This window comes from Rhinolophus sinicus, linkage group LG05 (genome assembly GCF_036562045.2).
Source record: "Rhinolophus sinicus isolate RSC01 linkage group LG05, ASM3656204v1, whole genome shotgun sequence".
Classification (NCBI taxonomy): domain Eukaryota; kingdom Metazoa; phylum Chordata; class Mammalia; order Chiroptera; family Rhinolophidae; genus Rhinolophus; species Rhinolophus sinicus.
Window position 1 is genome coordinate 89,646,886 of NC_133755.1, and position 27,460 is coordinate 89,674,345.

The 27,460-nt window shown below is 45.4% G+C and overlaps 1 protein-coding gene across 25 annotated transcripts in view; it reads right to left on the bottom strand.

Moving 5' to 3' along the window:
* Positions 1-27,460, bottom strand: part of TRERF1 (transcriptional regulating factor 1) — a 196,012-nt gene that overhangs the window by 133,321 nt on the left and 35,231 nt on the right. The window contains exon 1 of one of the 25 annotated variants that reach the window (XM_074332931.1): positions 7,282-7,302. The exons of the other annotated variants lie outside the window; for them this stretch is intronic. The gene's annotated coding sequence lies outside the window, so the exon portion shown is untranslated. Of the gene's footprint in view, positions 1-7,281; positions 7,303-27,460 lie in introns of those variants that run through there. 25 annotated transcript variants of the gene reach the window in all.

Consider the following 27,460-nt stretch of genomic DNA (forward strand, 5'->3'; position numbering starts at 1 on the left):
GCCAAGTTCTACATGGGAGGCCGGCCCACAGCCCAGAGACAGCCATCCCCCCAGCTTCCAACTTGGGCTTTTCCAAGGCAGTCACACCAAATGATGTGGTGGGGAGTGGGAAAATGGCTGTGGGAATTGAAATCAGAAGAGTGGAATGGGGAGGAGACTCATCTCAGAGAGGCAGGTCCATGCCTCCCTGAAAAGAATGGAGGAGGATGGGGGTGGTGAGCAGAGATGGGGTCGCCTCAGCCAAAGCTCCTGGAGCCTCCGGGGAGAAGCAGAGCCCACCCTCCCCAGGCAGGGGAGGGGCGCTGGTGTACATGTGGACTCAGGGAAGCCACTGTGGGCTCCCATGGCATCTGGGATATTGGCTCATTTCCACGATGGGTTTCCACAGAATTGCAAAGGAGGGGCAAGAAGGTTGGAACTTCCAAAGGCTGAAACCAATAATAATAATAGCAAATAATAATAACAACTAACCCAAGCACTGAGCTAAGTCCTTTCCACATACTCAGTTAATCTTCACAACTGATGCTAATACGACTGCTTGTTTACAGATGAGGCAATTGAGGCCTGCCCAAAGTCACACGTACGGGAGAATGAAGATTTCAGCTGGGCAGCCGGGGTCCCCAACACGTGCTCCTAGCCACCCCCCTCTCTGAAAACAAAGAGGAAAATCCTAGGGTATTTCTGCTGGCCCCCCTGAACCTCGGTTGAAAGGCCACCCAGCAACAAGCATCCTGAAGGCTTGGGAAACTGGGGTGCTGGAGACTCAGACAGCCCAGCAGGGTCCCAGTGCCCTCTTCCCACCGTGCTGAGAGCCTGGAGACCCTGAAAATGCCACCCTGCTGGCATTGATGACGCTTTCCTTTCAGGAGTGTCAGGTTAAAACAATTCTTCCCTTTCTGTATGTGGCATATCCTTAAGAGTGAAAGGGGAGAGCAGGAACAGGGGAAGTGACAGGTCTTAGCTGCCATGGGAAGCCCACAGAGTGTCTGAAACTCAGAAAACATAGGAAAGACATTTTTAAACAGTGTGCCAGTTACATTTTCAAACAAAATCCTCAATGTGTTTTCCCTCAACCTCCACACCTTTTCAGGTGAAGTGCATCTAAATGTAATACATTGGTGGTTCCAACTGTGACACTGCAAAGGGTCCAAAATGTCTGAAAACTGAAGGAAAGAGTGGATTGATTGTATTTTTTTTCCAGATTAACAACTGGACCCCACTGCTTTATATGAGAGCTGTTCTTGTATTGACACTATTGGCATTTCAGGCCGAAAAATGCTTTGTTGTTGGGGGCTGTCCTGGGCACCGTGGGATATTTAGCAGCATCGCTGGCCTCTACCCACCAGATGCCAGTGGCACTTCTCCTCCACCCCAAATGTGACAATCAAAAAAATGTCTCCAGACATTGCCAAACGCCCCGGGGCAGCGGTGGTAGTGGGACGGGGGCAGGGGGCAAAAATCACTCTCGGTTGAGAACCACTGCTTTCTGTTTAAACTTCATGAAAAGGTGTCTAAAGGTTGTAAAACAAAACATAGAGCATGGTGCTGAAAATGTAACTGCCATACTACTGAAAAATAAGCATATTCTATTGTCCCTGACTTCTCCGATACCAAGTATTTGACATTTTTCAGTGTAGCTGCTATGCCTCTTTCCCATGACTCTGCTTAAATGCACATGCTCAGTACCCTGGATGCCCACGCCCTGCTCCTCCTCCCAACCCCAGCTTCCCCCATCTTATGTCCATCCCCCAAAGCCATCAATCCTCATGTGTTCCACACACCAGTAGGCACTTTCTCTCTGCCTGAGTCAGGCTGCTGCCAGCTCTGCAGGGGTGAGACCAGAAACCACTAGGGCTTGGGGAATCCACAGCCTCAAAGGCCGCAATGGCCACACCCAAGAAAATGCACCCATTTTCCTCACCAGGGCAGGCGATCCATCCCACTCTCCAAAGCCTCCTTTGAAAATATAGTCTGCCTCAGGCCCCGGGAGTGAGCAATGCCAAACACAGAAATGGGTCACTGGATACCAAATTAAAAAGACTGTGAATAACCAACAACCTGATTGAAACATGGGCAAAGAATATGAATAGCAAGAAAAGGAAATAGAAATGGATTTTAGACTTGTGGGAAAAAATGCTCAACCGCACTCATAAAAGAAATGCAAATGACAACTAACTGAGATACCAATTTTTATCTATCAGGTTGGCAAAGATCAAAAAGTTTGATAACTCACTGTGTTGGCGAGGATACCTCATTCATTAAGGGTGGTGGTGTACATCACTACAACCTTCTTGAAAGGGTACTTGCAATGTCTACCAAACTCACAGACGGATATATGCTTTTACCAGCAATTCCACTTCTAAGAATCAATTGTGCAGACATACTCCCACACATGCAAAATGGTGCATATACAAGGACATTCGCTGCAGTATGATTTGTAATAACAAAAAAAACTGAAAACTGCCTCAGTATCCACTGTCAGGGGATTGCTTTAATAAATCATGGTTCATCCACGGAATGGAATGCTCTGCAGTTGTGAAAAACAGGGAGGGCATTCTCCATGTCACGATGTGGAGTCATTTTCCATGTATACTGTTAGGTAATACAAGTAAGGCACAGAATGACAGGCACGGTATGCCAGTAGTAGTTGAAAAGACCGTGTTCATATGTGCATTTAAATGCATAGATTACCTTTGAAAAAGATAACCAAAAAGCTAGTAACTGGTTACCTTTAGGAAAGGGAACTGGGAGACTGGGGGCAGGAAGGGAAGGAAGAACTGCTATACACCATGTAGACTCTTCCTAACGTCCACCTTTTATACCACGTGCACGCACTAACTATTCAATCAATCAATCAATCAATCAATCAATCAATCAATCAATCAATCAACAGAAAAAGACTGTAATTGATCTAGCTCTACCGTCATTATGCATGTGGGTATGAAACAGATATTACAGGTCGTTTCAATTATAAATCTTCTCTTCCTGTAAGTATCCATATTTGTCAGTTCCAATGCCCCAGGTGTTTTTGATTCAAACGTAGGATGGTCAGCCCATCCGGAACACACAAGAAACTCACCCGTCTCCCTCCTCAATTAGGTTTTGAAAGCATTCATCCTCAACACTACCTTCCTTATCTGAAAAGTGTACTGTCGTGGACACGGGACCACTGCCACCCTGAAGTTCCACAGGCAGGCAAGTGGGATCCCTTAGAAGGTGCAATGCAGGATCGACAGCTAGGGTCCCGGGGGCACTCGTGCTTTTAATCGTGCACTATGAGCTGGAGCTGCGCATACATGACAAAGGGACCTGGACTATGATACCTATAGGGAGTGGCAGGAACCCCAAGTGGCACCGAGACTCCTCCTGCAGCTCTGCCCCTGGCAGTGTTTTAATGGCATATCACTCAAAGGTCGCAAAGCCATCACTTTTAAACCTACCCCACTACCACTGCCACTTCATCATAAAATAACCCTTATGTATATTTTAAGCTGTAAATCAGCATTTGTCAAGTTCTAATTTGGGCTACGGCAATATTTATTCATCAAAGGATAAATCTTCCCTGCACAGTCATAAAACTGCCTAATAATTTAACATGCTATCACTCTTACCTGAAACTTGTCGAAAAGTAGCCTGAAAGAGGCGTGTGTTTTATAGTTGACTGGTGATAAGTCTACAGTTTATTAAATAGTTCTTATTTTTAATGCTCTATGTGTGTGGGGGGGATGGCACAAGGGACGCATCCTATGCAGAACAGCAATTTGGAGATTCATTAACCTGTTTGGGGGTAGAGGAAAGCAGATTCCCCATGCAGGACCAATGGCCCGTCCAATACAACCTTAAGATGGTTGGGTTAGGTAGAAAAGCAAGAAAAACTATAGCATTTTGAAAGGGGTGGGGGCAAAACACACTAAATGAGAGAATTCATGTTGGAAGAAAGATCCATGGAGCAACAAGATGGAGAATGGTTAAAAGAAAGGGTGAAAAACGATTCTAGCTGCAAAATTATTACCGCTGGACCAAGATGCGAATTTGGGGGACCCTTTTAGATCTTTGGAGCAGTAAGCTTTCCGGACCTGGTGGTTCCACTCCAGTAGAAGTATGTACTTCCCGTAGCCCAGGGTCAAGACTCTACTTCGTTTAAGGATAAACAGACAGAAACCAAGCCCTTTGATCAAGGTTTCTCCACCTCGGCACTACTGACACCTTGGGCTGGTAATTCTTTCTTGTGGGGGCTGTCCTATGCATTGTAGGATATTTAGCAGCATCCTAGGACTCTAACATAGTCCCCAACAGTTGTGACAGGTAAATATGTCTCCAAACATTCTCTCATGTCCCCTGAAGGCAAAATCACCCCCAGTTGAGAACCATTATCCTGGATGAATTAAGTCTAACTTGACAAAGCTGGGCTGATGGAGCTAAATTCATTTCACTCTAACAAATGTGATGTTTCCTTTATGGTGCTTTTCCTTGGAAATTTCAAAATATAAATCTAAGGAAATGGAGAAATTGGAACACCAACATTTAGTTCACAATATTTAATTAACCTTCTCTCATTAGCAAAGTCCAAGCCTGCCTAGGGGCCCAGTGTACCCAGCCACACTGCCTTCCCTTCTCCTTCTCTATTCTGCAGCCCCCACCCACCAGTCTTTACCTTTTACTTCTAACTTACCCTCCATTTCCTTTATGTTTTCCCACAACCTTGCGGTTTACTCTGGCACAAGAATCTGTTTCAGGCTGGCATTCACTGGTGGTGAATGACAAGCTGGGTTTCTAAGCCACAAATACTGTCAATTTTAAACTGTTCAAATTCACGCTCGCTGTCCCTGGGCAAGCAGGGGAGGCGATCCCTCCCCTGTGCTGAACACTGAGCTCCTTATAGAACTTAAATAATCAAGCAAAGATAGAGAACCACGTTTTAATTAAAATAAATAAATAAATAAATAAAAGCCAAGTTCATATGTTCATGACCCATAAGAATTTTATAATCAAACACAGACCAACATGCTACACTGAACCTGCAAGCTTCCATCCAGGGAGCCATCTAGCTTTCAGGGCACTAAAAGCAACTGGAAGAGATAACAAACAGAACCTGGGGTGAACGCAGATATATGTTGTTAAAAGATTCGGCTTTGAATTCATTGTGGAGTTAAAAAAAAAAAAAAAAGGTAACTTGATTAAGGTAATATTGGAACAGGATGGGAAATATTAAAATGAAACTGGACCAAAGGTTTAGAATGATTTTTCATCTGCAGATACTCATCTGTCAAGTAGTCAGATGGTGCCCAACTCCCAAGGGCAAAAGAATGGGAGAGAGGGGAGCTGGGCCCAAGTATATGGCCTTGGACTTGGGGCTGGGTGGCCTCACATGAGGGCTGCACTGTGGCCACTGACCAGTCGAGTGATACAGCTTCCAATCACGCAAACCAACTTCTCTGCCTGTTTGATTCACAAAAAACTCAAAACCAGATGGCCATGAGATTTGCCTTAAATCTCTACCTTTCTTCCCCAAGTTCTACCCACTTGAAAAATGCCAGCTAGCACCACCACTGCTTAGCACGCTTCTAGACAGCTTGGTGGCATTCCCAGAGTAAGAGACACCTAAGATGTGGGCTCTTCAGAAGGTGGGGACTCCACTAGCAAGTTGTTGGGTACTCCCAAAATTAGCCCATAAATGCCAAATTTCCACTGGAAGCAATCCTGCTTGGGTTTATATAAAGCTGTTTCAGTCCCATGCCCTTTTTGTTCCGTTCACTGTGTACAAGTTTGCTAAATTAGCTGATCGTCCAGCTTGCTATGTCCCCCATACTTCTACTCCAAGAAAAATAAAAATAAATAAAACCCCACAAAACAGTAATGAAGCCGCAAGCAAGTAGGAAGGTGCCCAAGTTATGTGCCCCAAGTCTCGCAAGTGAAAAGAGCCTCTGTCACACAACCCTTCCACCAAAACTTCAACTCAAACACTCAGAGCAGCCCTTACGTATAATCTGATCGTGGCAAAGCCAAAATGCCAGAGACATAAAATAGAATTGGGGAGAGAAGTGGCTTAAAAAAGAAAAAAACAAACAAACAAAAAAACCCTTAACTTTTCTTTAAAATAGCCTGTGCCCTGATGTATTTCCAGTTGACAGATAAATCTGCAAGGCTGTGGCTGTGGTAGGTAGCCAGGTGTGCTTGTGTACCAGTGACAAGGCTGCCTATCCATCAGCGAAGCTAACGGAGTCAGGCTCAGGACGTCTCCTGGACCAGTGAGCTTCCCCCAGAGAGATATTCAACTGCCAGGCCACAGGCCACACCCCAAACCCAGCCATCTCAGAAACTGACGCCAGTGAACATAGAAGGCGACGTAGGAGACACAAGTTGTAGCACACATGAACTAAGGGATAGGACACCTGCTCCATCATTTCGGGTCACTGAGCTTATTGTTCCAGGCCTCCACTGCCCATCTGTACAAGGGAGTTCCCTCAGCATTAAATGAGAACATACCTGCGACCTAGCATCAGGCCTTTGGTGCCCAGGAAGTGCTGGCTTACCATTCCTGCTTTCATTATTTCATAATTAATATTATCCAGCCATCATTGATTGAGCACCTGTAATTCCTCCCAACTTCATAACCTTGGTAGGAGGGTAAACGGGGGAACTGCAGATGAAGCTTCTACAAACATGCAGCTCTTATCACTGGCACTGTAACTTGTTGTCTCAAAACCCACTCAAAGCCCCAACGTAGCTAATTCAACCTGAGCTAATTGGGCTTCAAGATCCAAAGAGCTTCTATCAGTAGCTTCAAATGTATGCCCATATTTGCTCTTCAGATGAAAAGCTATCTGTCTAAACTAACATCCCTCCCTCCATCTAGCCAGCCAGTGATCCCCCCCCACATGTGAAGTGTGTCCCTGAACATGTGAAGTGTGCCCTTGCCCCTCCCCCCTCAGAGGTATCTTAGGGAGCGACAGTTCTCGCAATGCTTTACGGGGTCTTGTTAAAGTCAACTGACGTGGGCCCTCACAATACCAGAAACTAATTACTGAATTTGCCCTCTCTCCTTTTTAAGTCACTAGTTAGGAAATGAGAAACTAAGGGAGAGGCAGAAAAAGAAGAAATGTGGGGGCAGAATTCCACTTTCCCCACCATCTTCAATTCAAGAAGAGCTAAATCAAGTCCTGTAAAGGAAAGTCTAAAACAGGAGCCATTTAAATAACTTTCCCCAGCCCTCAGTTAAGAAAAGTGGAGTGAAAGGATCAAACAGACACGGAGAACACTGACTGACATTAATTTGCATACCTTCTGCCAAGCACAGAGGGGGAGGGTGGTTTGCATCTTCCCTAAACTTGTTTTACACCCACCACACGCTCTCTCCATAGGCTTAAGAAGCCGAACCTTTAAAAACAAACAAGAACTTCTACCTCAACAATTTAAGATAACTATATGATTTTTAAAACTAAAAAAAAAAAAAAAAAAGTCCACAGGGTTCTGAGTACACATCACAAGCTTTGTTCTGCTGACTTCCCCACTTCCTGTTGCTTCCTCACCTCACTTTTTAGTTTTGAAGCATATGTTTGCTCTGGTATCACTGTAAGGTTTCAGTGGGAGGCCATGGGGGGACCAGGATGAGGATTAGACCGTTTTGACACACAAAATCACAACTGCTCAACCATTAGGAAAGTACACCCAAAATTTCATCCCCTTCTGTCAACAGCGGTATGCTAGGAAAACACTTGTGGGCGAGCCTTACATTGTGGGGAACGTCCTGTGTGGGCAATGGCCACCTAACCACTAGCGAATACCAGGTGGCTTAGAACTGGGAACCAAGCCGGAAAATACTCGGCACCCACAGACCAAGAAATTCCCTGAAGGTGACACATTCCAACCCTTAAATCCTTCCCCAAACCCTGCACTCCAGGGAGCAAACCCCATTTGAGAAAGAAACTGAAAGACTTAAATGCTGTCTAATCTCTGGCTTGGAATAAAGGTCAGAGCAAAAAGGGACATCAAAAGCCATTTGGCCAGCCCCCTCCATTTACAGAGGAAGACGCAGAGACCAAGACCTGTATCACAAAGCTAATTTATTAAGAGCAGAGCGGGTACTGGATCCCAGTACTCTTACTTCCCAAGGCACGGTTTTCAACATCTTATCAGATGAACACGGAGCAGATGCTGAATAAATGTTGGCTCCACCACACTGGACAGACTGGTCCACAATGCATGTGGGTGGGAAAGGTGACCCTAAAATACTTTTCGTCTGTTACACATTAGCAGTCCCCATCTTCTAGAAGTATGTTTTTGGGGGTAGAGTCGCCTGTCCTCATAACCCACTCTGGCCCCTGGATGCCTGGAATCAGGGAGCTGCCCTTCAGCAGTTCCCTAAACCCATCTGCCATTATTCCCCACCCGGGAATAAAAAAATAAATAAAATCTGGGAGATGGTGGTGTTGCACAAGGCACAGGACTGGGAATAGAAAACTGGGCTCCACCCTCAGTGAACAATGGGGTGGCTTTGGAGGAATCATCCTGCCCTCCGTGCCTTCCTATGTCCGTGTGTATCATGAGAACACTGACCTCCCCGAAGCCACTAGCCCCGGGGGTCTCGGATTTTTAACGTGCAGCACCTCTCCCACCCCGACCACTACAGAGCTCATTCTCTTCCTGCCACATTCACTGCTCAGCCCTCCTGCCCGCTCCACCTGCCCAGCACATTTGGGAGTCCTCGGCATGTGTGTCAGTACACTGCAGGGTCCTGGGTGCATCTGTCCCTGATTTGAGCTTACTGGGAGCTCTCAGGGTGCCTTCCTATATTATCCCCATGGATAAGGCTTTGTTCCCAATCACCTAAGCAATAAAATTATGATGGGGGGCTACTGTGCGCAGGGCGCTAGGCTAGCTACAGGGTGGGCTGCCTTTCAAGGGCAGTGAGACAGACATTGAGGGATGAAATCCACACAGCCAAACCCCAGCCCTGCCCCATCAGCCTCTATGTCCTTCCCCTGATTGATTTTCTTTGTAGCCCTCAGTAACACCTGGCATTGTAGTATATGTTTGCATGTTTATTTATTATTCGTCTTGCTCACCAGAAGGACTGCTCCATGAGGGAAGGGGCTGGTTTTGTTCATCCTGGCAGGCCACAGCACTCAGGCACATGGCAGGAGTTAGATGTTGGATGGATGTGCTAAAAGTGAACTGGCATCTGAAGATGACTAACCATAGAGCTGGGAGGACTATGGGCAGAGCTGGGCCCCTTGTTAACTCTCTAGTCCTGACTTCCTGTTAAACTTTGTGGTAACTTCCAGGGGAGGGATGCTAATAAACAGAATAGCCATTTAGGAATTGGGGCTCTTTCTTCTTCATGTAGGAGGCTGGTGGCAGTGCCGGTCAGAAGTGTCCATTTGCACATTTCTGGGGTAACCTCGTTTTTCTTCTTTTCCTGAATAAACCGTTCTTTTGGTGGATTTTCTGGAGTTATTTTTGCCAGCAGACAGATGAATGAATGTGCAGTCCATCCTAGATCTTCCTCAGTCATCACCAAGTTACTTACTGTCTCTAAGTTTCATGTTGTCCTCATTTATAAAACAAGGATAATATTAATATATTCTTTATGTAACTGGAATGAGGCTTAAACAAGAAAATGACTGTAAAAGCATTTGGGATGTACCTGGCACACAGCAAACAATCAATAAATGTTAGCTATTACTTGTTAGCCATTATTATTACAGTCACCGATGGAAACACAGGGAAATAAAATGTCTTAATTATTCCCCAGGAAGTTTTTAGGCTAAATAACTAAAATTCTGTGTATGTAAGACCCATCTATAAAGGATCATTAAGAGAGGAAGGGGCCATGGGCCTGCATGGCTACTATGGATTGCTCAGAGCTTAAGTCTTAGTGAAAAATGTTTTCATATAAAGTCATGAGCTCATTTGTGTAAACGTTGCTTTATGGGTCCCTATCATAGCCATCATCCAAGCAACTGAAGTCTTAAAATATTTAATTCCAACCCTCAAGAGCTTGTAAGTCCAGCTGGGGAAAATGAGACATTAATACAGACACACCTTGTTTTATTGCACCTCGCTTTATTGCGCTTCACAGATGTGCTTTTCACAAATTGAAGGCAAAATCCTCCACCAGCAAAAAGATTATGACTCACTTTATTGTGATACTGCTTTATTGGGGTGGTCTGCCTGTATAAGAAAGGACACTATACACTCAAATTCAAAACAATCAAATGTCAAGTAAGTGCACTAGAGACTGTGAAGTATTGGTAAATGCTTAACCACCTCTCAAAAAAAAAAAGTCTTGATTTTAGTGTTTGTCACTTTCCATGGTGTAAATACTCTCACTATGGCCAATTTCAAGTAATCAATGTGAGGACCAGTGGACGTGGAGTTGGGAAGAGATATGCCCAATCCACTCTCATGAGCTGGTGTGAACCAGCTGCAGCACCCCACTCAATGAAGTCCTATAATTATTGGACTTACCTCAAGGTCAAGGGCCATGGGCCAAGTGGTCAATGCTAACAACTAACATCTTTATGGGACTTCAGGTAACACAGCACACTGGAGGCCATGATTGTTATTTCACCCTCACCATCTCATCAGAAAGGTATTATTGCCCTCATTTTGCAGGTAAGGAAATAAGAGTGTCAAAAAGCTAGTGAGCGACACTGTTAGGGCTTGAGCCAGGATCTTCTGGGGAAGCAGTGAGCTCTCATTGTACCCACTGCCCCTGATCACTAGGGCTTCCTGGAAGAGAAGGGGTTGGAGGGTGAGCAGAACGTGGAGAACAGTGCTCACCTAGGCGCTGAATTCACTAACAGAGCCCAAAGATCTAGGGAGCATGTAAGGGCTGAAAAAACTTGAAACTAATGAAACCATTTGGTTCAGCATGCTTCACCAGAGAATTGTTATTGAAATCTGCATTCCCCAATTCACTGCAGCATGAGGTGAAGGAGCAAAAGAAATGGAAAGCAATTTAAATGACGAACAATAGGGGGGCTGGTTAAATAAATTATGGAATATCCGCATAACAGAATGCTATGCCACCACCCAAAGTCATGTTTTAAAGAACAGCTTACAACTAGGAAATGCTCGCAGGATATTGTTTTAAAAGCACATGACCTAATAATACGTGCACTAAGATTCCAGTTTTATAAAAATTAACAGGCAGGCAAACACATCCTATGTATATATGCACAGGAAAAGAAAAACTGGAGACAGAGACTTCAAAATCCTCAAGCTGGTTTCTTCCCGGAGGGTAGGATTGTGGATATTAATGTTCTTCTGCTTGCCTGTATGCTCCAACTTTTCTCTAACACGTTGCTTTTATAACCAGAGAAACAATAATCTGACTGTATTTTAAAATCAGGATTTTCATAGGCTGAGAAGGCTAACTGCAAAGAATCAGAGACAGACCGCCCCCAGGAAGACATTCTTCTGGAGCCAAGGTCCAGGGGCTCAGGACTCTGATACTTTCTTCATAGCCCCCAAGGGGTCAAGCCAGGTTCCCCCAAAACTCCAACTCCCCTGCACCAAACACATACCAGCACATGCCTCCATTCTAATCTCCTGCCCTATCCTCTCAACCTCATCCCCTGATCCAGTCCCAACTTGGTGGGGTGCAAGGCCTGGAAGGCACAGAGGAGGATGGGCAACCAATAATAACTCATGAGGACCTCCACAACCCACGCAACATGCCTGGGGCTTCACACACGGAAATTCGGATGTACAGCAGTTCTAAAATGCAGGTATTGCTACCAACATTTTACAAAGGAGGAAGGTGAAGTCCAGAAAGGAGATCCAGGATCACACAGCCCACACGTGTCCAGAATTGGAAACCAAACCCAAGTCTAACCAGAATTGATCTATAGACGTTTAAGTAACTTGCCCCAAAATTGTACTTGACCATCATGAAAGGCAAAAAATTCCAGTTCAACCTACTTTAATGTATAATCAGGCTGAAAGTGGAATGCACCACCAGTCCTGATTAGTGAATACAAAGATAATAATTTTAAAAAGAAAGAAAAGGGAAAGTCGCGCGGGGGGGGGGGGGGAACCTCAGCACTGTGCTCATTCCTCATTCAGTGAAGTAAAAATAAAGATCGAACCTTCCCCCAACACATTGTGCTTTAATGAAAGCACCAAGCCAATCTTCTTCACTACCACCCACCCCAGCCCACTTCATTTAAATTTAGGCAACCACCAGGCAAACTGTATCCAACTGCATTATCTGAAATGAAGTCATGAAGTTCTCATCCAACACGCCAGCACTTGCTCCAAGGGAAACGGGGCAGGGCAGATAGTGCTGGCATCCCAGGGCAGTCTGGGGCGGTGCCTTGGAAGACCCCTTTCCAAAGAGTGAGTTCTGTGAGCTGGCTCTCTGCCTGGAGCTGTGTGACCTTGAAGCAGCCAATTTCCCCTCTCTGGGTCTCAGCCACCCCTCTACAAAGTCAGGGGTTGGCGGACAAAAGGGAAATGGAAAGCCCATCTCAGTGCACAGTTCTATGGTTCCTAAGACCCTACCATGCTGAGGGCAGCCCACTGGGCAAAGCCTGGACACGTAACCCCACCTCCCGACACCCAGAAAATGAATGACCAGCAACCCAAGAGTGGGTGATCAGGGCTAAATGAGGTGTCCAGAACTGGAGCTGGAGTTCTTAAGCTCCCGCTTTGGAGTACTCGGTTCTCAGTAAATGTTTGGCAACAGGAGGGAGAGAGCGTTGAGCCACCAGTAAGGCTCCAGCAAGGAGGGCTCTGTGGTTTGTCACTCGCTGGCCCCGTCCAGGCAACAAGAGAGATTCTGTCCACTGGGTCTCAATGAACCTGGCAGTCCCTGATCCCTTCCCCCCACACTTGACTTTTTAAATGGGATCTGGCGAGGGAAAGGAGAGTTACTAGCTAATGAAAAACTCTCCTTAGTTTTCTGGATGTATCTGAGGCTTTGGGGGCTCACAGCCTAGCTGTATTTTTCTTCCAGCAACCTAGTCCACGGATTTCTTTTCAAGTTTTCCCTCCAGAGTTTCATGAGTGTGTCTAAGCCCTTATAGTAGGTCTGTAGTCACTCCCTCAAACAGAGGTATGTATGGAGCACCCTAGAAAAGGTAAATCAAATTAATATTCACAACTCAAAGAGAAGTATTGCCTGAACAGAGCATAACACACAGTTCCATACTGGAGACATTAAACTACTTTGTGCTTGCTGAGACCCATGGATTGAGTGCACTGTTTAACCAAACTAGGACCCCAATCTCTGCAATCAATGGACGAGCAATCCACATCTCAATTCCACTCCACTCCACACACACACAATTCCAGTCCTCCTTGGGCCCTGCCCCCTTCACACCTAAAACCTTCCAAGCAGGTTGTTCCAGGTTCCTCATCCGCTGAGCCACACTCCAAGGGTTCCATCAGAAATCCAGAAGAAGACCAGAAAAAGTGAGAGAAAATTTTAGAGAAAGAGAAGGGCAACCAATGGCCTCAATGCTCTGGAGCTCCCCAATGTGTGACTTTACTATCTGGCCCAGGGTCTGGGAGCCTCCCAGACCTCTCCTCTCACCCTGACTTTCACTGTACCCAAGAACACGGAGCCTGAGCCCCCAGCTCTCCTACCCTGGCCAGTCATCAAAGCCCAGAATGCCTGACCATCCAAACGCAGTACTTTCAAAGTGAATAAAAGTGAGAGACACATATTACGTGACTTTGCACAGTGCTACATTTACCCAGCCCACCTCTTAAGAGGGGGCAATGATGGAGAATGATGTTTTTTACTATAGATAAAAAACATGGTTGATGCATATGGTAGTAAAAATCATGAATTCTAGAATCAGATCTGGATTCAAGTCAGAGACCCTTTCATTTGTAAACTGTGTGACCTCCAGCAAGTCACTCAACCTCTCTGAGCTTCCTACTCTGTGAAATGAGTATTGTAGCAGAGAGTATATATATATATATATATATATATATATATGTATATGTATATGTATATGTATATGTATATGTATATGTATGTATGTATATAACTTGGGACTTACTCATTAACTCACAAGTTGTTTTCCTCAGCAGGCTGGGATGAAAGGAGGAGAATTATGAGTACCCCAAGAGCTAGAAGGACCCAAATTCCAGAAGCAGAGTAAGAGCAACAGATCAGGCACATCTGTCAGAACAACCCCCTCCCCATGCACCTTGCAGCAGGGGGTATGGCCCTCCCTCACAAACCCCCTCAGGCCACCCTGCAGACAATGAACACTGAAGAAACGCTCTAGGCATCTGGTTTCTAAACTTTTTTTTAGGAGCCGAATCCCAGACCCTATATAGAGAATAAAGATAAAAAGCAAGATGTTGTTGGAGAAGCGGGTTCTAAGATTAACTGATCTGCAGCCCTGGAAAAATCCTGCAAACTAAAATTGGACTGTCATGGAGAAAGGGGGGAAGGAAGGAGAGGAAAGAGGCAGAGGGAATCAACAGAGGAGAGTGGGGACAAGAAATTAGCTGTGTAACAGGATTGGGACCTGCCATGGTGATGGCACCTCACTTATGTGACAAAATCGACCGGCTCAGGCACCTTCCTCACACAACACACACTACACAAACCCTTCCTTAGAGGGGTCCAACAATGACAAGACAGAGGCACCACTGAGATATATTCCAGAATTACAGTATTGTTTCATTATTGCCAAATATGTATTAAGATTCAAATGCCCACCCTACTCCCTGAATGACAATCACCTATCTGACACACCTTTCATGTCTCAAGACACCACTTGGGAAAATGGGTCTCAAATTCCCAGCGCCCAATCAACTGCCCGTGCCCCAGGAAGTGCCATTTCTTACTCAGCCACACTGTTCCTCACCCCTCTCACTCTCATTGTTTCCCCTTTCTGGTCTCATAGGAGGGCATTAGTTTGTCCAACAAAAATCCACCACACCAAACAGAAGGACACTGGGCCAATTCTGCCAGCTCGAAAGCTTATCTCCACTAGGAATGCATTAACAACCCATTCAAGCACAGGATGTGACTGCCAGTTCAGTTCATAGGTCAGAAAATACCTGCTCCTCAGAAAATAATACAGAGGGTGCTAAAACATGGAGACACATTTTAAGAAAGGAAAAAAACTATATTAAAATTATAATACTCAATATATACCGGTAACAAAAAACGAATACAAGTCATATGTATACATTTTTTTGGCACCCCCAGTATACATATGGTTTATCATCTGATAAACCGGTCAAACAGCACACCTCAGAGGGGCTTCCAGAAAGCATGACCACAATGGGATTTTTCCTTCCACTAACCACAGAAAGTTTAAATTATGTGAGTTAAGACAGCAAATGATTTTCACAAGCATTCCTACCAGTCCAAAGCCAATTCTACTTTGCAACCTGAATCCTACTGTTTGAGAATGACTGTTTAGCATCAGTGACTTCCCAGGGCAAGGTGATAAGGCAGTGGTAAGGAGAAGATCAGGGGTCCTGGATTCGGAGAGTTCTGAGTTCAAATCCAGCTCCAGCACTTGCTGGCTGTGTGTTCTTGATGAGCTGATGTATGGCGATTTGATAAATGTAATTAAAACACTCAATAAGTACTAGTCTTCTCCTAATGCCAACCTTCTATTTCCAACCCTAACTCCCAAGTGAAGCAGGTCCAAACATTTTGCAAAACCATTATTGGGCAAGTACCACTTAAAACCAGGATGGGATCACCTGTGTGTGCAGTGTGGTATTAAGGAATCAGGAGTGTGGCCATGGCATACCCTTGGTCCTTACTTCCCCAAGTGCCTTTTCACAGACTGCCGAGCACCAAAATTCTATTCATTCTTCAAAACTCAGCTCCACTGCATCTCACAACAAAAATGAACCCCCCTTCCAATACTCCATTTTGCTTGCATACTTATTAAAGTACTTACTTTGTTCTGCTTTGGATTGCAGTTGGGTTATGGTTCTGTTTCCCAACTCCAAAGAAAAGATTCTTCCAAAGTGGGATTTTGTCTCTCTCATCCCTCAAACCTTCCAGATCTGCCTGGCATATTGCCCTGTGCAGTGCAGGCCAAGAAATATTTCGGATAAATGGATGGATGGGGAAGGAATGCATCCAAGATTGTCCAGACCACATAAAATACATTATTATAACAATTTTTTAGTGAGAGCTCATGTTAAGTAAGCCAATAAAACCGCAAGGAGGAAAGGCTAAGAATACACACCGACATAGAGCATATTCCAAACCTAATACCAGTCCTCTGGGGAGATGCAGAAGCACTGGCCCGGAACCTAAGCAGTACACACCTGATTCTAGTCTTGCTCCAGTGTGGACTTCAGTCAATTCCCATCCCCTCTATGGGCGTGCGTTTCTCCGTGTCAACATCTACCTGCCACACAGAAAGACGCAACCAGATGGTGGGAAGGAAGGTGCCGTGGAGGAAAAGTGCTGTGTATTCCCCTGGGTCCTGTGTTATTTTTTCTAAATGGTTTTGGTTTTCACAGTACGTTGTTTGTGACTTTTCTACAAGAAAAGTCCAGAGGAACAGAAATGAAACAGATTGTACAGAATTTTTAAAAATAAAACAAAAATCAAGAGGAAGTGGGTCCCTCACAGGTTTCTCATTAAACCAAGTCAAATTTTAGTAATCAGTTTGTGTTATGGTTTCCATGACAGATGAGAGCATATTAAACCTGCAACAATCAAACAGAAAGTATAGGCCCCACGGCAACCAGATTCCAGCCCCAGAGCTCCCTAGATAGTGAGGTCTTATCTTTCCCAATTCCCTTCTGCAGGCCCTGGGTTTCCTCGGGTACCTCCTTGCATAAAAAGAAGATGCACCGCTGAAGGGAAGGTGTTCTCAGGTGCCAACACTTAGGCAGAAAAGGACCCACACCTTCTGAGGGGCTGCAGCCCTGGGGCGTATAGCCAGTGCAATCCTGATATAGCTTTATATTAAAAACACTGGGGCTAGAGAGTTCTTCCAGATTAAAGGCTTTCGAAAAGGAATGCACATTGCTGTAGACACTGCCCGGCCCAATGCTAATCTGAAGTAACCAGACACTGACAGTGGGGTCTGAGAAGGAGTAGGCAGGAGAAAGGAGCTCCAAGGCTCGCTGGAAACGACGTTGTACCGAACCCGTTTGGTGGTCACTTAGCGTTCTGAGAACAGAGTCCAGCTTCTCTGCCCCAATTTCTGATTCCCACCCCTCAAGGTCAGAGCATCTTAGCACGGCAGGGAATACAGCCAATCACTTTCGGTGACCAACACTTCTTCACACTCTTTCTTTCCTCCAAGCAGGTCCCACAGGACGCAGGGCAGATTGGAATGCCAGTGCTAGAGCATCATTCTAGTATTCCAGGAGTCAGTGCGGCACAAGGAGCACTATCTTTGGAGCCAGAACCGCGTTTGAATCCTGATTATTACGCAAGGGATGAGTAGGCTTTCTTTCTCCCATTGGGTCCAGTGATCATGAAACAGAGGTGATAGGACCCGTATCTCTTGTGCAAGAAAAACCCTCCTGGTGCCAGTCACGAACTGTCCTCCTGTCCCTGGCCAGCCATACCATTACTACACTAAGGAAAACCAAGCCGAGGGATCTCTCTGCCTCAATGTGGTATAACTAAAATGACAGCTACCCAGCCTGGGACACAAACACATACAAAGAAAAGAGAACAAATTATAACTGCCCCCTTCCGGCGGGGGTGTGGGGGGGTAGGGGGCAGCAATTCCATTCTGTCTGAATTTTCGCTCATTGTGAGAGGCTTTCACTTGGCCTTCATTCATTCACTCCCTCCCTGGCTTACCGAGGGTGCGCTCTGGGGATGCTGCTGCAAACAAGACACAAAGTCCCCCCACCGAGGCCTGTACGCTCTGGAGGGCAGTAAACACCAGGCTGGAAGAGGCAACAATGTCACTGTAGCAAATTTGAGAAGCAAGGGTGCTCTAGGTAACAACCCCCACCTTCCAAAGCTGCGGATGGGAGAAGAGAGAAGGGACTGGGAGACACCAACAATGAGGAAAAGTGCAGAAGCAACGACGGTCCCTTTCTCCCTGGTCCTTCACTGCAGATAAAGTCCAGCGATGGCAACCATTACTGTGAATGTCCCCAAAGTCCCAATTGCAAAGAGTCTGTCACCACTGCCCCCACCACTCCCCTATACCTTGGCTATGTCCCAGAGAGCCCCAAACTTCAGAATCCCAAATAGATGTTCTCCGGTTTCCATGTGAGGCACAAAAATCTCTGGGAGACTCAAGACCTGACTCATGCCTTAGGATCACCTCCTCCATCTGACCAGCCAGGGCATGTGGGAGGGTGCAAACTGAATTGCAGGGGCTCATGGTCATTCTCTAAATACACCAGAAAAGCATGGTCTGGCCAATTATGAGTGAAGCCCAAGAGGAGGGGAAGGGCCAAGGAGGAAGGGAAAGAGGGTATTCCACATGGATCAACAGCGAATCCAAGGTGGAAAAGCAGAAACCAATCAAATGAACACAGAGGCCAACTTAAGACATGGATTTAATTACCATCCAATAAAAAAAGGGGGGGGAGAGTTGCCACTGATTATCTAAGTGGAACAACTTAACTCCCCTCTTCTCACCAAGGGGCTCCCTCCATCAATCCTGCTCTCAAAATAAAAGATTCAGAGAACTTCTCATACTTACAACTAGGTACCACTTTTTGAGCCCTACTATGTACCAGGACTGTACTAGGTGCCTTAAATATGTCATCAAATCCTTAAAACCACCCAACTGAGGAAAGTGTCAGTAGGCCCATTTTACAGATGAAGAAACTGAGGCTGAGAGGTTATATAATTTACCCAAGGCCCCGTGGCACAGATATACACACAGACATGCACAAAACTGTTTTCACCATTCATCAGATTTTTAATCTCATGAATGCCCCAAGCCCTGCCATGTAGCCCGCTTGCAGTTCTTAGAATGGTGCCGGGCATGTACAGGGCACACCATGAAAGCCTCTCCAGCCACTCCCCACTCCCCACACCCTGCCCCACCCAGCCCTACCTGCAAGAGGGAGCCTTTTCACCTGAGAGGCTTTTCAGTTCTTCACCACTGAGTTCATCCTCAAAGACTGAAATGCCCCAAGCCCTGTCTACCTCTGCAGACCAAATGGAATTTCACAGGTTCATCTCTTGAAAGGAAAAGAAAACCATCACCTGCAGGCAGCCAGGAGCCAAAGAAGTTCCTACTTCAAAGGATAAAAAGGTCTCAGGATATGAATGAAGCTTTGCTCTCAGGGGCCCATGATGAAGAAACAAGAGTAGGTCCCTTAAAAAATTATTTTTAACATTCCACGCAAAACCAAAACCAGACACGAGCATAACCTCTAGTTAAGAAACAAGCAAACACAAATTTGCACAGACTTATTTCACTGACTTCAAAATATGCTCGTGACTGTTTTACAGATCAAAATAAAACTCCAGGAGGAAATCTGGGAAGGAGGGAGCTTCAGAGGACTGTGGGCCGTCACCCAAGACATTCCTACTACTTGGGCCCACGAGAACTATTGTCTGTGTCTTTTTAGGGGCTCATAGTTAGATCGCCTGATTGCGGGAGGCCTTGCCTCTCCCGACTGGCATGTGTCTGCCGGGCATCTGAAAGCTTTACAGTAAATGGTGACTCATATGTTGCAGCCACCATAGGTACCGCTAATGTAATAAACCAAAGTTTGTTCCATCCACATGAAAGAGAAACGCTGGGTGCAGGGCTAGGAGCCTGACTCAAACTGCGACCCCTGTTCACCGCCACTCGCCACTTGTCAGCATTTAGCTGAAACTCAAAGTGTAATTACCCAGCTCTTAGGGACTGAGGGCAGGAAGAAGGGGGGTTTCTAAGGAAGGGTCACATCCATAAACAAAGAAGTGTCACTTCTCATCAAGTCTCCTCATGCGGTCACTCATTCAACAAATATTTATGGAGCACCTACCAAGTGCCAGATCCACAAAGGAAAATAAACAAACATGGCACCCTACCCTCCTGGACTTCTGAGTCCTGCACTAGCTGCTGTATACATGTTTTCTCACTTAATTTATTCAATTTTCACTTCAGATGGGGAAACTGAGGCTGAGAGGGTAGAGGAGGGTCACATGGTGAGTCAGGCGGAGAGCCAGGACTCAAATCCCCTTCCACGGCACTCCGGGGCTGGGCTCTCAGACACCACGTTACTTGCACTAAAGAGAGACTGGCAAGGTCAGGTCACATTTCGAGGAGCTCAAGCCCCGTGGGGGACATGCACAATACGAGTGTTGGGGTGCACATAGCGGGAGAAGCTCACAAGAACATGTACCTCAGCCGGCATGATTCTGCACATTTTCCCAAGAGGAGGCCATGGTGGGGGAGGTGGGAATAAGGCCAAAAAAGCAGGTCGAAGTGAGGCCTATCCTGGGTTGAACAGTGTCCCCCCAAAATTCATGACCACCAGGAACCTCAGAACATGATCTTATTAAAAACCAGGGTCTTTGCAGGTGTAATTAGTTAAGATGGGGTCATTCTCATCTCAAGTCCACCCTAATCCAATGACTGGTGGCCTTCTGAGGAGAGGAAGCAGAGACAGACACACAGAGGAGGCCATGTGACCACGGAGGCTGATTGGAGGGATGCGTCTAAAGCCAAGGAATGTTAAGGAGTGCTGGCAGCAAGCAGAAGCTAGGAGAGTCATGGACCAGATCCGCCCTCAGAGCCTTTGGAGGGAACCAACCCCGCCAACACCTTGATTTCGCACTTCTGCCCTCCAGACCTGGGAGAGAATACATTTCTGTTGTTTTAAGTCACCCAGCTTTCGAGACTTTGTTCCACAGCCCTAGGAGGCTAATGCAAGGCCTGCTCTGGACAGGCCTTACACGCCGGGTTAAGGAGTTTGGCTTCTCCTCTGCAGGCTGTGGGGCAGATTTTAAGCAGCAGAGTGGGGGTACATTCAGGGTAGGGCTGTTTTATAAAAATCACTCTGGAGCTTATACCCACCCTTTAATTCTGTGGACTCCAGACCTACCATGTTCCCCCAAAGGTAGACCTAGCCGGACAATCAGCTCTAATGCGTCTTTCGAAGCAAAAATTAATATAATACCCGGTCTTATATTATATTGTATCATATAAGACCGGGTCTTATTATAAGATGATATAACTATAAAGATAATATAAATAATATAAAATAAGACCCAGTCTTACATTATAGAAAAATAAGATCATATTTTTTAATAAGATCATATTCTGAGGTTCCTGGTGGTCATGAATTTTGGGGGGATACTGTTCAACCCAGTATAGTCCTCACTTCGACCTGCTTTTTTGGCCTTATTTACATTATAGTAAAATAAGACCAGGTCTTATATTAATTTTTGCTCCAAAAGACGCATTAGAGCTGACGGTCCGACTAGGTCTTATTTTCGGGGAAACGCGGTATACCAGTTAGTGCCCTCCGGGGCTCCACCCTCCATATGCTTCTGCCCAGCCACACTCTGCTTGCCGGTCTCATCCACCACTGTGGCTTCAAGTACCAGAACTGGCGTGCAGATAGCATCCCAACCTCAGCCAAGACATTCTTTTGACCAGATGCCTCCACCTGGCATTCTCACAGGTTTCTCAAACTCAACATGACCCCAAGTGAGCTCAGCTCCACATCTTTCCACTGTGTTTCTGCTGGGTTCCCCCCACCTCTGTTGGTGGTACTGCCAAACCCCCGATCATCACCCTAAAACTGGGGTTCACCCTCGTCCCTCCTGCACACTTCTACATCCAAGGTGTCACCCACTGTGTCCATTCTACTCTCACTTTTTCAACCTTATGACTGGAGCACAATTCTACCTCCTTTCCCACCCAGATTTCTCTGTGGCCACATCATGGGTTTTCATTCCCCTAGGAGGACTCCTCCTTTTCTCTCTCCCCCCTCACCCCGATCCAGTCGTCCTGAACACCACAGCCAAGACCAACTGGGAGAAGCACAGCTCTCAGAAAACCTGTCCTCCGGTCCCACTGCACCCAGCCTGCCGGCTTCTGGCTGATTCATAGGCCTTTGCTCAGTCAGGAGCCCCACCCAACCTCATTTCCCTATCCTCCCAGCTCGCGAGACACTCCCCTCCCGCCTGCCTCTGGAACCTACTACCCTCTCTCTAACTAGCTGATTCCTCCTTCCTGTGCTAGCTAAGCAACTGTAGAACCAAAAGCCCCAAGAAGTCTGCACAGTACCTTAGGGCTGCCTGCTTTCTCTTACCAGAAATTCTCACATTGAGCTTTCCTTGGATTCATCAAAAGTGGAGCTGAGTTCACACTTGCAGTTCTCAGACACTCCTCTTGCCTGAGGGCACAAACGGCCGGTTGGAGAGTCACTACAGTGTTTACATAGTTAGTCAAGGCTAATATACCGACTGCCGCAGGCTAAAGCCAGAAAATAGATCCCTTTCCAGGGGGCTAGAGAGTGCCTGAGGTTGCAGCCACCACTTACAGCTGTGCTCCATCGCCTTGGGTATCAACTTCTTTAATCTTCACAATAACACTATCACTGCCACTTTACAAACAGAAGAGCAAGGCACTGAGGGGTTAAGTACCTTGACTCAAACTCTTACAGTTAGGAAGGAAAAGGGCAGTGATAAAGGACCACCCCAGTTCACTGACTAGAAAGGGGCAGGAAATTTGGCTCACTCGCCCCCCCCCGCCCCCCAGCCACCAGGCCCAGCACAGCGCTCCACTGTATGTTTGCTCAGGGACCCAGACAGAAATCTCCTCCTGTGGGACGCTCTAAGCCTCAATTTCCTTATCTGAAAAACAAAAATAATTAACCTGCCCTCAAAGAATTAGTGGGAAGATTTCAATGAGCTAATGTACGTACAATTGCTGAACCAAATGTCTGACGTGTAGCAGGTGCTTAATCAAGGTTAGTTGCTGTAAATTGAAACTAGAGAGGGGCAGAGACAGAGAGAAGCATCTACCCTCACATCTGCCTGTGTAAAGTAAAAAGTGTTACTGACCCACTAGACAGCAAATCCAATAACACAGAAACACCATCATTTCCGAGAGGCACCAATCCTCCGTGACCACAAAAATAATAATGGCCACTATCGTGTATGGAAGTCTCAGCGCCAAACATTTTCCAAGCACAACTCCCAATGAGTTGGTTCCCCCAGCCCCGTATGAGGTGAGATGGTCATCCCCATTCCACAGAGGGAGAAAACGAAACTCAGAGAAGTGGATTAACTTGGTCTCTGTCAGGAAGACTGGCAAGTTGTAAAACTGACACTGGCCCCCGGTGACTGACTCCAGGTCCCATGTCCCAATCACTGCCTCCCAAATATCAGTCTGACCCCCTTCCTGACCTTCACGTTCCCTCTTCTCCACCTCAAAAATTTCCTGCCCCTCTTTCATCCTCTTCTCCTCTACCCCTCTCTTCACTCAGAGAGAAAAGCTGAACTCTCACCAGTCCGAGTCCACGACTCATCTTCTTGAGAGGGAAGGCGTGTGGTACAGATGAAGGAGCACAGAAGAGGCAAGAGGACTCTGTCTTAGGCCCGAGTCAGCCCAGGAAGTAGCTTACACCCCTTCAGTGCCTGCAAAGCTCACCTCACCGCCAAGGTTGCTAGAAGGCTCCCACGAGGTAATAGACATGGATGTGTTCAGTGCATCCTATAGGGCTACACAAATCCATCTCAGACCTTCTAGAATTTTCCCCCTCAAATACCAACTGTCTCTCGGACAGCCCCACATTCTGCCTCTTGACTAGTCACTAGCCTCTTGTCCTAAATGCCCCGTTTCCCTCATCCTAAAAACACCATCCCTAATCTTGCTGCCTTCTCATGACATATCTTTGTAGGGATTTGGGTAATCACCCCCTCTGGGTTATACCTTTGTAGGGATTTGGGTGAAGCGCCCCAGAGGCAGGGACAATAACTCTGACAGTGCTGTATTCCCTATGGGATTCCAGCATCATGCCTTTTTTTGATATGCATCTGGGGAGAAAATCCTGACAAACTGTAACTGAAAGCACAGAGAACATTTAAGCGCAACAGCCTAAGTCATTCTTACAACAAACTAGGGAGATGGAGCGTTTCCTCACAATGAGGAAACTGGGGCTCAGGTTAAGAAGGTCAAGGTCACCTAGCTGCCAAGTAGAGGAGTTTGCCACTAGAATTTATTAGTTAGGCCCCAAACTGTCCTGAACACACCAGACAAGTGGCTGGCCTCCTTCCCTTCTTCCCTTGTGTACAAGCGAGTCTTCCAAAGCAGTTCAACAGTATGGTACATCTGAATCCTATTGCCAAAATGTTCTCTATAAGTCTCTTCCTCTCAAGGCATGTGAGGTTCCGAATGGAAGGGCACACATTTGTTCCCTGGGGGCTGCAGTGCCTTCTCAGGGTTATGTGCAATGGCTCTCTAGGTTGCTTATTTGGGCACATGTTTGTCTGCCTTCGCTTTCTGCTGCCACACTCGAAGTGGACCTGCCACTGAACTACAGACATTCTGTAGTTCTGCAGAGATGGGGACAACATGAGGGACAGCAAGGGACTCCAGCACTCTGCAAAGCGGTTAATGAAAAGAGTGTTTGCTCAGAAGCCAAGAACCCCTGGGGTCTAATTTGTGGGTGTCACCATTACCTCCTTCTGGTGTGGAAACAAGGGAGCTGGGGGAGATATGTGACTTGCCCCAAACCACATGGCAACGCAGTGACTCAAATCCAGCCCATGTGGATGCCTTGCCCAGTGTTTGCTCTACCACAACACGTTGCCTACGTTTACTGTTTTTACTACCAGAATTTCCCCCTTCCTTTTTTCTTTTAAAAACCTGAATTACATATTAACAATTTGACAGGGGGTGGGGGGGAAACCCGATCGAAAACACATCAAATAGGCCCTGCACTTTTCCAGATTCTTATCAATACGTGTGCATCGATTTTGGTTGCCACTAATGCAGGTAAGCTATCCATGTTCTTGCTGCACTTAACTTTATTCCACGTAACTATAGGTGGCATAGTATTCCACAGTACTGTTGTCACAGGGTTTACTTACCCATTAATTCCCTAATTACCTGCATTGGGATTATTTCCAATTTCTCCCCCATCTTTGGACAAACTGGTTTTCTGCCCTTTTGAGATTGTCTCTGGGACTTATTCCCATAAGTAAAAACACTGGTCAAAAGGCATGAACAGTGTCACGGCTGCCGTCATCCAAAGCCACCATGCTCTCCAGAAAAACTGCTCCACTTCTCAGTAACACTAGAGGTACCCTGTTCTCTTTGCCACGGGCCTCAACAATGGGCTTTATAAATTTGATCTATCTGTCACTAATATAATAGGCCAACTGAAGTACTACCTCAGAGCTGTTTTAACGTACCTATCTTTTGTGTTTAGGAAGCTGAACGCTTCTGCACATCTCAGTTTATCAACTGGGCTTCATATGAAATGATCTGTCCCTATGCCTTGTTATTTTACCAATATCATCTCAATATTTGCCTTAAAGATCTTTATCAGTTCTGACATATTCTCATCCACCAATTTATCACAACTGTTTCCCTTGTCTATTATTAGCTTCTCCTTTAGCACAACTTCTGTTACCTGTTTCCCTGAAAATAAGACCTAGCCAGACAATCAGCTCTAATGTGTCTTTTAGAGCAAAAATTAATATAAGACCTGGTCTTATATTATAGTAATATAAGTATACTATGGTAAAATAAGACCCGGTGTTTATGTTATGTTATGTTATGTTGTGATGTGATGTGATGTGATGTGATGTGATGTGATGTGATGTGATGTGATGTGATGTGATGTTATACCCAGTCTTACATTATAGTAAAATAAGACCGGGTCTTATATTAATTTTTGCTCCAAAAGATGCATTAGAGCTGATTGTCCGGCTAGGTCTTATTTTCAGGGAAACACGGTATTATTATTATTTTTTAAAATCCATTTTACTGAGTCACACCCAGCTGTAAACATGTCACTGTAAGAGCTCCACCCCAACCCCCAGGCCACACAGTCTGTGATAAAATGACTGAGTACATGGGTATTTTTTTTATTTTACAGATTGTAGTCCTTTATAGTTGAACACATCACATTTCATCAGTGATCATTTTTATGGAATTTTCACAAAAACATTTGCTCTCATCAGTGAGGATAAATATTCCACCTGCTTTTTGAGTTTTAAAGAGTTTCTCACACTAAGTTTTTAATACATCTAAAATTTATAACATATGATGAGACATAAATCTGAGTTCATTTTCTCCATATTGTTATCTAGTTTTTCACATGAACCATTTACTTTAAAATCATTTCTTTCACTATTGGTTTGCCTTTCTCAATTTGCCATTTATATGTCTTCCATTTATTTAAATCTATTCTATTGTACTGATCCTCCCATTTTTCCATTTTATGCTAATACTGTACAGTTTTAATAACTACAGCTTACCTGCTTAGTTTGCTTAGAGGAACCCACTGCTAAAAGATTTTCAAAACATATTTCGGTATGCTTGCCCACCAATTTTTCCTGATTATTATTATTATTGTTCTTCATGCTTTATAAAGTATTTCATTGAAATTTGAACTGCCAGGACGTGAAATCTAGGCAAAACCCTTAGGATATTGACCTTCCAAAGCTCTAACTTCTGATCAGAAGCAGCCATGTAGGATTTTGTAATTTTCTTTGAATAGAAATTGTGTCATTTGCAAACAGCGATATTTTTATCTCTTCCTTCCCTGTACCAATCCCTCTAGTTTCTTTTTGTTCCTATATTGTTACGACAAGAGTCTGTTAAACTATGTTAAATAAGAGTCGTGATAAGGGACATTTTGGTTTAGTTCCTGTTTTTTGGGGCATGCTTCTAGTATTTCTCCACTCAGTATCTGCAGGGAAGGCTGCATATATGACTATACACAAGCAAGCTTTTTACCATACTTAGGGGTAAATCCCCCCAACACACCTACTTTTAGTTTTATGATGCTTTATATATAATGCAAGCATAATTATTTCCAGTATTTTTCTACATCTACTGAGACCAACTTCATTCATTCATGAAATATTTGTTGAGCATTGATTATATTCCAGGCACTGTGCTAAATATTGAATGTTCTGATTTTTATGGTTTATTTCTATTAAGATTAGTCTTTGTATCGAACCAGACATGTATTCCTGGAATGAGCCCTGCTTGGTAATTTTTCAAGCGCCTAAGTGACTATAAAACTCATCTGGAAAAATTAACAGACAAGAATAAAATATCAAACTCCAAGAACCAATTCAAATGTCATCTACCCCAAGAAGCCTTCCCAACTCTCACTTTCCCGAAACAGAGTTCTCAGCTCCTTTCTCTGGGATCCCACTGTCCGCCTGCCCTCCATTATCACACTTGTCTCGGGGACTAAAATGCAGTCAAATGTGCATGTGTGTGCCCCCCCAGCCTGACTCGATTACTGCCCTGTACACAGAAGCATGGGTAGGTCACCAATACTAGGCACCACGACTAGTGGATGGGAGTTGCTCAATAAATAGTTCCTGAAGTAGTTA